General features: G+C 34.9%; 1 long non-coding RNA gene across 3 annotated transcripts in view; it reads left to right on the plus strand.

Moving 5' to 3' along the window:
* LOC116588800 overlaps positions 1-12,168 on the plus strand; it is a 318,200-nt gene that overhangs the window by 181,654 nt on the left and 124,378 nt on the right. The window contains exon 5 of one of the 3 annotated variants that reach the window (XR_004285090.1): positions 11,565-11,961. The exons of the other annotated variants lie outside the window; for them this stretch is intronic. This is a non-coding gene — a long non-coding RNA (uncharacterized LOC116588800). Of the gene's footprint in view, positions 1-11,564; positions 11,962-12,168 lie in introns of those variants that run through there. 3 annotated transcript variants of the gene reach the window in all.

The raw sequence follows: 12,168 nt of genomic DNA on the forward strand, positions 1-12,168 counted from the left end.
CTTTTTCTATTTTCTTATGATAGTGATATTTTCCTCTTTTCTTTGTGATCTTTTACTTTTCTTTACAAGACTTTCAAAATTTTCCCCCAGTAATTCTCTGAAGGCCTCTCTTTAATAGTCCTCTAATCTACTCTGTCCTTTAGTAAATTTGTTTTACAGTGATGTCATGTACATGACCCCAAAGTGAAGAGAGTAGCAAAAGGAAAAAATATTTTGACATGTGCATTTAAAGGGGAAATTAAAAATGTGTCATATAGTGAATATTTTGTACATGCATTCCCCTTCTTATTAAGCTAAGCTTAAGCTTTATCAGCTAAACTCATGGAATTGCTGGATCAAAGAGTATTAAAGTTTTAATACGTAACCTCAAATTTGTACTCCTGAGAGACTTGGCTGTAAAATTCCCATCAGTATGTATGAGAAAAATATTTCTCAACTTTCTTGCATTTCTTTGCTTCATGTTTGAAACTTTCATGTTTATATAGCTCTGCTTTGCAATAGTTAGAGCTAAATGTTTGCTTAACCAAGTTGAACTAAAAATATCTTTGCCAAAGACAAAGGTATGTAATTTAAGGTAGGGATGCTTCTGTTATTAAGTTAAAAGAATAGACAACTTTCAAGTGAAATGGAGATTATCTTCCAACTGGTTATTATATACTATACAATAAAGAAATTTATTTAAAATGAAAATTTAGAATCTTGTACTATGCTGATAAAGAGAATATAATTTTAAATGAAATGATATCTGTAAAATATTGAAATGATGATTCCTACATAAGAGTAAGAGTCTGGCACCATTTTGCAAAAATAGTTCCTCAGACTCTAGCAGTCTACCTTTCTATATATTATCTCAAGTGTCAATTCTCATTCATTTCTCTATTATATGTATTTTGGGAGATTTTTTTCTAACAATTGATACTATTGTATCATTCATTGCATTAGTATTTCTCATAAATATATAGTCTGTGAAAAAGCTTTATCCTAGAAAGAAAATAAAAATCATAAGGACTGTTGAACATACTGAGAGATTGCAGATTTTATGAGCAATTGACTAAGGACAAATATATTTAGTCGTGTTTTGACAAGTTACTCATCTTTGGTGTAGGCAGAAGGAAGTAGTCTCTCCAGCTTAACCTTACCTGCTGATTATACCAACTGCAAGGCTAGATCCTTATTTAAAGAGATTTCTATTAAGAAAGAGTGGGAAGCAAATCCATAACCATAGAGATGGCTAAATTATCTCTGATAAAATGAGATAATTTTGTGCAATGAGGAAAATCATTATAGATTTTAAAATTCGGCTATGATTCTGACTTCAGTTGCATAATTGCATACACCATTAATGTGAAAAGTTGATTTAAATATCCTGAAAATTGGGACCCCCCCCAAATGCTTTGTTTAAATTAGTGAGGTAAATTCATGTGAATAATGGTGTTTAGTGCCATTTTATTGAAAACTTGCTTCAGTGCCTACGCTGTGTATGTATATACAGAAGACTGGAGTATTATAAAGTATAATGGCTTTATATAAAGAACGGTTTACTATGAAAAGAAATGACAAGGGGCTTTTTTGGAAAGTCCAGTATTTCAAAGAAAATCTGTGTGAAGTAACTAAGGTGAAACAGATTTTAAGCTTTTAAGGTCTATTTGCTTCAGTAGCTTTGGCCAAAAAAAATAAAACCTGAAGCATAAAGCAATGACTCCATCTTTAATGGTCAACCAATCTAAGTATGATTCTCTGTTGAGCTTGATAATGGAAGTCATCTTTGTTTTTGCTTATGTCAGACACCTAGCAGGAATTTCCCTTTGGAATCCCCTAATCTCACTTCTGTGCATTCTCTTCTGTACATTACTTGTTTGGAACAGTTATCTTTCTTCTTTGCAACCAGGTAACTTCTCCTAGGTACTTTTATAAGCATAGCTGTTATGTGAGTCTATCGCAGTGATGATCTATCAGAAAAAAAGACTGATGTTAAGCCAACACTGAACAGTTAAAAAAAAATCAAGAAGCAATGGGCCCCTTGAGATACAACCTCTTTACCTCAACTGTGACTATTAAATCCATTTTATATTTTATTCAGATTCAAATGTCTAGGGGAGAAATAGCCACACTTTAAGAATGCTTTAAAAAATAAATTAGAGGGGCGCCTGGGTGGCTCAGTGGGTTAAGCCTCTGCCTTCAGCTCAGGTCATGATCTCAGGGTCCTGGGATCGAGCCCCGCATCGGGCTCTCTGCTCAGCGGGGAGCCTGCTTCCTCCTCTGTCTTTGCCTGCCTCTCTGCCTACTTGTGATCTCTGTCTGTCAAATAAATAAAATCTTAAAAAAAAATTTTTTTTTAATAAATAAATAAATAAATTAGAAATACACAAAAATTGGCTTGTGTGTTTGTTGCTCTTTTCAACAATGTAAACAATTTTATAAATCACTTCACTTTTGTTACTAAGAAACATTGGCTCCACATAGCACATTTTACTGTCTTCATTATTTATATTAATTCTTTTATCTAAATTAAGAAGCACATGAACAAAAAATAAAATAGAACAAAAGGGTTCGTTATGAATATAGGTAACTCCTGAATGTACACACCCATTCCCACCCATTCCCACCCAGGCCTGCTCTCAGGGGTCAAAGACTCATTTCCTCCATTCCCCATGTAGCTTATTTGTACCACTCCTTTCCTTATCAGCTGTAGGCATTATTGTCAACTTCCTATAATAACACATCTGATTTAGCTCACTTTCCAATCCCGCCAACTTTATCTACCTTGCCTAATATTGTTATATTAGTTCCTCAGTTCCTCAGTTGTTTAACCCTTGCAGACAATAATACACATAATATATACTTAACTTCAGTCTCTTGTTCCATTAACTGTTGGCTCCTCAGTTTGTTGTATGAATAAATTAGGGCCCCTGCCTGTGCTTCTGCTTCTGCTTCTGCTTTCAGCCTCCTACTTCCTATTCCTCTTAATCTAGTTTTACTTTTAAATTGGGAAGTTTGAAAACATTTGCTGTTTTGTAACTACAATTCATATTGTAGTTGGTTGATCATCAAAATTGAAAGCTGGTAGTTGACATTTATATTATTACGACTATGGGAATATTCTTCATTGCAAAGCAAGTGGTGTGCTAGGATTCCTTTTCTTTCTTCATGGTTCCAGTATTGTGACTTTTATTTCACTCACAGATGATTGTTCAGATGGGTTCTTTTCCACATTCCGTCCATCATTCCACATTAGAGTTTGCCCCATATTTGGACTGTGCCTGCTTTTATAGTCCCTTTTGCCCTGGAACTCCATGCTGGTTTATCCTGCTATTTTCTTATTAGGAAAAAAAAATCACAAGTCCTTTTCACCAATGCCTTCAATTTCTTACTCATTCTGGCTCTTCCTTAAAATCCATTGTATTTTTATTCTTGACACTTATTGATCTTCTCTTAGAATTTGGATTAACTGCTGTTTCATATTTCAGATATAATTTTATTTTAGTGTTTGGTTTTCTCATAATTGAGTTTTTCTCCCTTGCATTTTGTGGTTTTAAAAATATTCCTTGGTTTCCAGGTTATCACTCGTACCTTCTAATGTAGGTTGTCCCCTTTTTGCACATCTTCCTTCAGAGTCTGTTGTCTTTATGCTCTTGTCTAGACCTGGTGCTGCCAGCTGTCATCTTGGTTCTGTCCTTTGCTATTCTAGTCTGCCTCCTCTTTTTTCTGAATCCCATAAATTTTCCTCTTATGCTTCCTTCCTTGTTTTGCTGGAGGATATTTTCAAGTAACTTCTTTTTTTTTTTTTTAAGATTTTATTTATTTATTTGATAGACGGAGGTCACAAGTAGGCAGAGAAGCAGGCAGAGAGAGAGAGGAAGCAGGAAGAGAGAGAGGAGGAAGCAGACTCCCCGCTGTGCAGAGAGCCCAATGCAGGGCTTGATCCCAGGACCCTGGGAACATGACCTGAGCCGAAGGCAGAGGCTTTAACCCACTGAGCCACCCAAGCACCCCTTCAAGTAACTTCCTCAAGAGGAATTCTGAAGTCTTGTGTATTTGAAAGTGTCATTAGTTTAAGCTTGCACTAAATTGATTCAGTAACTAATGGGATTCGAATGTCAGCAGCATCTTCCTTCAAAATAGCATTTCTCCATTGTTCACCTGGTCTCACTCCTACCCCACCACTTACCTTCCACCATTTCTTTTCTCTGAATCTGGATCTTCCTTAAAGATATACAGGTTAAGCTGGCTCTACCCATCCCACAACCCACAATCTTATTTATCCTTTTCTCTCTGTGTTATAAATAGCCCATGGTTTTCTTCCCTCAGCTCCCTCTGTCAGTCTTCTACTTTCTATATTTAGGAACTTCAAATCTGTTGATGAATCCTTTCTCATTTTATTTGCTCTTGGGGGTTTTAGCCTTAAAAAATAATCTATGATTATTTTGGGAAGGAAAAGAGGAAATAAACCTATATACTCAGTCATCCATCTTGAACCCAAAATCTGTACCAAGATTTTTTAAACAATTAAATTTGGAATTTTAGTATTAATATTTAATGATTGATATATTGGTTTATATATTTACCTTTAAACCTCACAACAACTCTGAGATATTTTCCTCAGATATCAGATGTGGAAACTGGGGAATAGATAGGCTATTTAATTGCTCAGGCTTTTCTCTCTGGTAGCAGGGGTGATATTTACAGATCTAGACATATCTGATTCTAAATACCATGCTCATTCATTCTGCCTAGCAGGTTCTTCTGCTGTTTTTATATTGGTAACTAATTTGCCTCTGGGAACCCTTTAAGAAATGTATGTTGCATCAGCATAGATTTCAAAAAAATAGAAAAGAGAAAGAAAAGCAAAGAACAAAACAAAACAAAACAAAACCTCCAAACCAAAAAAATCCTCCATTCCTCAGGTAGATTAAAGGATAACTAGAATCTAGTTGCATGCACTGTTGCATCATTATGGTTTAGGATTATTTTAGATTTGGTGATAACTGCTCAGATCCCCTCAAAATGTGAATATTAGTGGAGATACTCTAATTAATCAGTATTATTGAATATCTCATATGGGTAAAACATTATATCAGCTGCCGTACTAAGTACAAAGATGAGCAAGATATAATCTTTGTCATCTTTTAAAAGAAAGATAAATACAAAAATAGTTATAATGGAAAGCAAGATATAAGCATTGTAAGAAAAGCATAATATGCTGTGGAAATTAAGGAAGGAGAGGTAAGCAAAGATCACTAAAGTAAAGGATGGAGAATGCAAGAATATTTAAGTAAGGCTTCACAGAGAAGATTAAAATGAGCTGTGTTAGGTGGATAAATTTTTAACAGAATGGAGTGTGTTCCAATGTGAGGGAAAAATAAAAACTGTAGTAAACTATTAACATATTCAGGAAAGAGAAGACTATCCAGGTTTCTTGATCATTTGGATAACAAGTAACAGAAAAACCAGTGCCTTGCACAGAGTACACAATCATTCAGTAAGAAATTATTGAGCCCCTACTGTGTGCAAGAACTGATAGATGTAACAGTGAACCAAGATAACATGGTCACTGCTCTTATTGAATTCACCATCCCATGAAGTAGACCAAATAAAGAAGTAAACAACCAAATGAGTGTACTTTGTACTGGATGCCATGAAGGAACAATGCCAATCCCATAGAGTTGTGTGGATTACATGTGCTAATATACGTAAATTACCAACTGCCCTACCACTATTATTTTCATGATCATTTAAAAAATATTATTGAGGGGCACCTGGGTGGCTCAGTGGGTTAAGCCGCTCCCTTCAGCTCAGGTGATGATCTTAGGGTCCTGGGATCGAGCCCCGCGTCAGGCTCTCTGCTCAGCGGGGAGCCTGCTTCTCTCTCTCTCTCTCTCTCTCTCTCTCTCTCCTTGTCTCTCTGCCTACTTGTGATCTCTCTCTCTCTCTGTCAAATAAATAAATAAAATCCTTAAAAAAATAAAAAATAAAAATAAAAAATATTATTGAGAAGTAAGTAAACAAAATTCATTATAAAAAAATCAGAAGGACTATCAACTTTGAATACAGGAGGTAAGAAAAGTTTTTCTGCTAAAATGGTATCTATGAACTTGATGTAAGATAAGAAGCCAAGCCATGCAAATAGTGGGGGAAAAGAATGATTCAACAGAAAGAATGGAGGAGTAAATGCCACAGGCAAAACATTTTAAGGGAGGTTATAGGAAATGAATATTGGGCTGTTTGGCTAAAGCAGTTAGGTAAGGGAGAGATTTATGAGATACAGTTGGAGAAGCAGGCAGAAGTATACTCTGCAAATGTATGTAGGGCATCATAATATTTTATAAAGATTTGTTGAATGGATGAGGAAATGAAAGAATAAAGATCTATTGAACTGTGCTGTGGTTGCCATGTCTGGGGAAGCACATGGGGGCCAAGTTGTGAAAGACCTTGAATGCTGGTCTAGAATGGGTATCATTGGATTAAATAGACAATGAAAATGTACTGTTCATTTTCCAAACAAGGGAGCACATCGTCAGGACTGTCTACATAATCTGTGGAGTCTGGTGAAAAATAAACATGTGTAACTCTTTGCTTATAAATTAAAAATTTCAAGAGCGTGATAGCAAAACATTAAAGCTTGGTCCTTCTTAGCATAGGGTTCTGTGAATAGGTCATATGCCCTTCCAGCCTTCTTTGGTTGTGGCTGACAATCTTTTAGAAGTTTTGTCTTTCAGGATATAGTGTGGATACAGAGAGACTATCTAATGAACAGTTCAGATACTCTCCATACAGTGTATAGAGAGAAGCTGAATGGTGACAGTGAGAATAAAAAGGGGACCAAGGGAAAAACTGGCAGAAATAGACTATATAAATGGTGGTATTGTTAGATAGAGGGAATGGAATTATAAAAGGAAAATTCTAAGATGATTTTAAAATTCTAAGGTGTTAAGCCATAGTGACCATGGGGAAAAGAAACTACTGTTTGTTTAACTGTTTATTATATACCAGAATCTCCTAGATACTTTACCAAAATTTAATGCTCAAACAATACATTTGTGACAGTTGTAATTATTATGATTTTAAAAATAAAGCAGTTTAAAGAGTCTCAATAAATTTTCTCGGGTATTTGTGTCTGTATTTCACATTTAAGTCTGATTCTACAACTTGTGCTTTTTTTTTACATGGTCTCCTTTCAGTAAGAACATAAGCTATGGCATTCTTAGTTTAAGATATAGCAATTTAAGTGGGTATTCTCTGGATTTGAGTTCATTATATTTTATTTATTCAGCATATATTTAAAGAGTGCTAACTATATGCCCAAGATCCATGCTCAGTGTTGGCGTTAAAAAGATGGAAGAGATTATTTTCACAATTCTTATGTAATGAGGAACTCAATAGTGGTGTTTCTCAAAAATGTAATTCATTCTAAAATGTCTTCTCTTTAGTATGATTCACCTCTGGACCATATTGCTAGTAGATATATATTCTAATCCTAATATATTTTATTATTTAAATACATATATGTATGTATACATATATATATATGTATATATATATATATGTATGGTGGCAGCATAGTATAATAGTTACTATTATATAACCAAACTCTTTACACTTACTAGATACACAACTGTGGGAAAATTGGCTGGACTTTCCATACTTAAGTTTCCTCCCCAAATGGGGATAATAAAGATGCCTACCTTGAAGGACTGTTAAGAGGACTAGTGATTAAAAACACGCATTACCTTGAACAGTGCCTAACAAACAGTTAGTACTCAATAAAGTTAACTCTTACCATTACCTGTGGTACAGTCTTATTTAAGATACATCCTAGATTTCAAGTCAGTAGATTTTATGGCCAATATAAAGAAGAATGTAGGTGGAAAGTCACAAGAGAAAACAAGTTTGTGATTTTTAAAAAATCCATTACTAGAACTAATACAATGCAAGAAACTTTTAATGGAGATATGGTAAGAAAAGGCAAATTGTTATTTTTAAATCAGTAAATCCTAAATGACCAATGTCTAATTTGTTGGTAATTATTTTAGTAGACATTAGCATGTGCTTATCAGTTAGTCAAATAATATTATACATATATCTTATATGTACTCATGCTTATACATGTATCTATAAGCGTAGGCATATACTGGTTACTAAGTCAGCAGTGTAGTAAGTGATGATGATGATTATCTGCATAATATTCTTAAGAGTTTTTCACATAAAATAAGATTTGAGAAATAATAGTAATTAAGCCATAAACCTGTGCTTGTAAACTTTACTGGAGTCATATAATATGAATCTGGTAGTTTTATATTTCTTTTGTGTTATTTTTTTTCTTATCTGTCTAGTCAAAATGAGACTCATCTTAGTAAGAGCAAGTTAGTGATAGCATTATATGGCGCCTAAAAGTAGTACAATAGTGTTTTCCATTTTAGGTCCCTTAAGTTGAAAAGGAATAGTTCCTTTGCATTATGAACTTCTTTCATTGATTTTATCACAAAGAATAAAAATAATTGATTGCATCTTTTAAGAATATTGCTAGTGAGTCATTTTAAAAAGAAGAATATCCCGGCTCTGTGGAATACTTCTTGGCTAATTTTATTTTAGCTCTAATATTTTCTTTTTAGCTCCAGTATTAATACACGAATAAAGCTACCATACTTAGCTAACTCTTACAGAGTTCCCTTTTCCTGCCAAGTCTTGTCCTTCCATCTCTGTAACCTTTAACATTTCCTTAATTACTTTATCCTGAAATGATTTCTTCTTTTTCTGTATTTCTCCAGTACTTTCTTAGTATTTCTCTTGTAGCACTTATCACTTTATATCCTGTTTATTTTTTTGGTGGTAAAGGCCAAATTCTGTATTTATGTACTAGATGCTATCATTTTTGCCCAATTGAGGGTCTACTCTGAGGCTCATGGAAATTCTCTGCAGCCTGTAAAGCAAATCTAAGGCATGCATTGTTAGTATAAGTGAGTCCGGGGGCCTTTTTCTAACTTCTGTACCTTGGGGGATGAATAAAGGATAACAAAACAACAAATTTGTTTTCATATGACAAGTACTGAAACAAAGAAACCCCCAAAACAACCTAGTTTCAGTATAACAACTATGGATCCCCCAAATGCTTTCTTCCTATTATTAAAAAATTATCTTTCTTCATAAGATGCCTGTTGATCTAGTAAAATTAGTGACCCACTTGAAATGAGAAATTAAATAAGATGGTGGGAAGTAAGTATCCATTTCGGATGTCATAATCTTGTTGCGCCTTCAGCAATGAGGAGTAGGTGAAGTTTGAGATTGCTTGAGATTGCTGTGGAGATTGTGTGCAGTGCGCGCAAGAGGAATGGGCCCTCACTTCGGGATTCTGAATGTGTCATACCCAGCTCCACCTCCTTGCTTCTGCCTTTTAAGCAAGCTCCTACAAGTTAGGGCCCAAGAAGAGACAATTCTGTGCCAAGGGTCGTCAGTATGAGCATACACATCATCAGCTCAAGTGAGAGAACACCCAGCAGTGGAGTTTAAGCCTGAAGTTTAGGGGAGGAACAATTAAGATTATTATTTTCCCTTTTGTTTATTGCTCTCAGTTAAGTAGAGGTTGCTTTATTCTCTTGAGAGCATGATGTACTAAGAGTTTATTAAGAGTAACTTTAATCCTCATAGATTAAATAACCTGTTTTACCCTTCTTTAAATCTTCTAACTCAGAGGACAAATTGAACAAGTAGGAGAAGAAAGGACAGAGGGTTATCGGGTAGGAAACATCTCTAGAAACTGAGGCAGAAAAGATATGCTGAAGAAACCGGTGTTTAATCTGGGTTTAGGGGGTGTTCTGATAACTTTTCAAATTATAAGCCCTTCGTATAAGACATCTGTATATTTGTGTGTGTGTGTGAACCAAGTAAGTAGACCTAAGCCTAATGAAAATCCTTAAAGAGGAGGCAGATTTTAGCCCAGTGGAAGGGAATACCATCAATCAGCAGCCAAGCAACAAACAAATACGAAGTTTTACCACGAGAAAAATGTTGTTTCATGAAGTAATGAGTTCTGGGTCATTGGAGGTGTTCAAGCAGAGATTGAATGACGACTTATAGGGAATAGTGCAGAAAAGAGCCCAACATCTGATAATGGTTGGGTTAAATGACCTGTAAGGTTCCCCTGAAATTTTAACTTTTTATGTTTCTAAGAACGTACCAGATTTTATGCCTTAGATACAAGGTTCAGGAAGTCATATTATTTCTAGGCAATTTCTCATGTTCCATTTAGTAAAAAATAAAAAAATAAACTAGTTCCTGAATGAGAAAGGAATAGAACTGGGGCTTTATGTTTTTCTGGTTACAAGTGGCCTTCAATATCTTTTGTTCTATGGAACCTAAGAAAATAATGCCCTAAATTTTAACACTTTCTCTTTTTGAAATTTACTTTTATGGAAGCTAGTTTCAATTCTCACCTTGCAAAGAAGGAGTCAGTTCTGAGGTTTATCATCTTTTACAATTCCCTTTACCTCAGTGGAGCAAAATACCACTTAATTCAGACTAACCTATGATACTTGTTTAAAGTTTGGGCTCTTAGTCCCACTCTGGCATGATGAATCAGAATCTTTAGGAACGTATCCTGTGAATCCTTATATTTAACAAATACCTTTATGTGATGCCTATGCACATTAAAGTTCAAGAATGTATGCAGTAGATCTTCATGATTGATTTTAGTATGTAAGTATGGTTTATTTTCATGCTATCAAATATCAGAGAACCTCTCCATCTTGTGCAATACCTGGAGCAAAATCCTTGACAAGAATAAATAGTTGTCTTCAAAATATCTTTTTATTTTTGAAAAAAAAAATTTAGGTACAGTTGACACACAATGTTACATTAGTTTCAGGTGTAAACATAGTGATTCAAATTGTCTATGCCGTATGCTATGCTTACAAGTGTGTTACCATCTGTCACCAGAGAATGCTATTGCAGTACAAATGCTTATATTCCCACTGCTTTGCCTTTTATTCCTGTGACTTCTGCATTCCATAACTGAAAGCCTGTGTCTCCCCTGACCCTTTGCCCATTTTGCCCATCCCCCCTCCCCTCTGGCAACTATGTTTATTCTCTCTATTTCTAGGTCTAATTCTGCTTATTGCTTATTCATTTGTTCTGTTTTTGTTTTTGTTTTTGTTTTTAGATTTATGTGTGACTGAAATAGTATGGTATTTATCTTTTCCTGTCTGACATATTTCACTTACTATAATACCCTCTCCATCTTTCCATGTTGTTGCAAATAGCATGATCTCATCCTCTTTATCACTGCATAATATTCCATTATAGAGAGAAAATATATATCTCTATATATACCTGTGATATATGTGTGTGTGTGTATGTGTGTATACCACATCTTCCTTATCCATCCATCTGTTGATGGACAGTTATGTTGTTTCCATATCTTGACTACTGTAAATAATGCTGCAATAAACAAAGGGGTACATATATCCTTTTAAATTAGTGTTTTTGTTTTCTTTGGGTAAATACCCAATAATAAAATTACTGGATCATATGGTGATTCTATTTTTGAGTTACCTCCATTCTGTCTTCCACAGTGGCTATACCAGTTGACATTCCTACCAACAACACATAAGGATTTCTTTTTCTCCACATCCTTATGGATAATTGCCAGTGACAGTCAACTAGCTTAAGAAAACAAAACTTCATGTACCTGCAAAGCACAGGAATGAACTCTAGTCATATCTGGAACTGAGACTCAAATGACATCAGCAGAAGTTTGTCTTAAGCCATCACTTTGCTCTGATTTTATTTTATTTTTGGACTATCTTCATTCTGGTGTTTCCTATATGGTGGCAAAGGTGGCCATCATCAACTCTAAGTTTATATCATTCTTACATCTGGGGGTTTAAGGCAAAAGAAAGTGTATTTTTCTAAGTCCTCCATGCAAAATTCTGAGGGATGACCCTTCTTGGTCCAGACTGAGTCACACATCTATTCCTGACTTAATCACAGTGACCGATGGAATAAAGTACTTGGAGTTCTCTGATTATCTATTCCTGGGCCATACATCCATCTTTGGAACCATGGTTTATATCACCCCTTGATTTTCTTAAGAGTCTTGGTATGGTTTCCCCCAAAGGAGGAGATGCTGAGCAGAAGAAATTAGCTCATGTTCTCCATTGGAACTAGTTATTAATT

The sequence above is a fragment of the Mustela erminea genome, chromosome 4 (assembly GCF_009829155.1).
Source record: "Mustela erminea isolate mMusErm1 chromosome 4, mMusErm1.Pri, whole genome shotgun sequence".
In the NCBI taxonomy this organism is placed as follows: domain Eukaryota; kingdom Metazoa; phylum Chordata; class Mammalia; order Carnivora; family Mustelidae; genus Mustela; species Mustela erminea.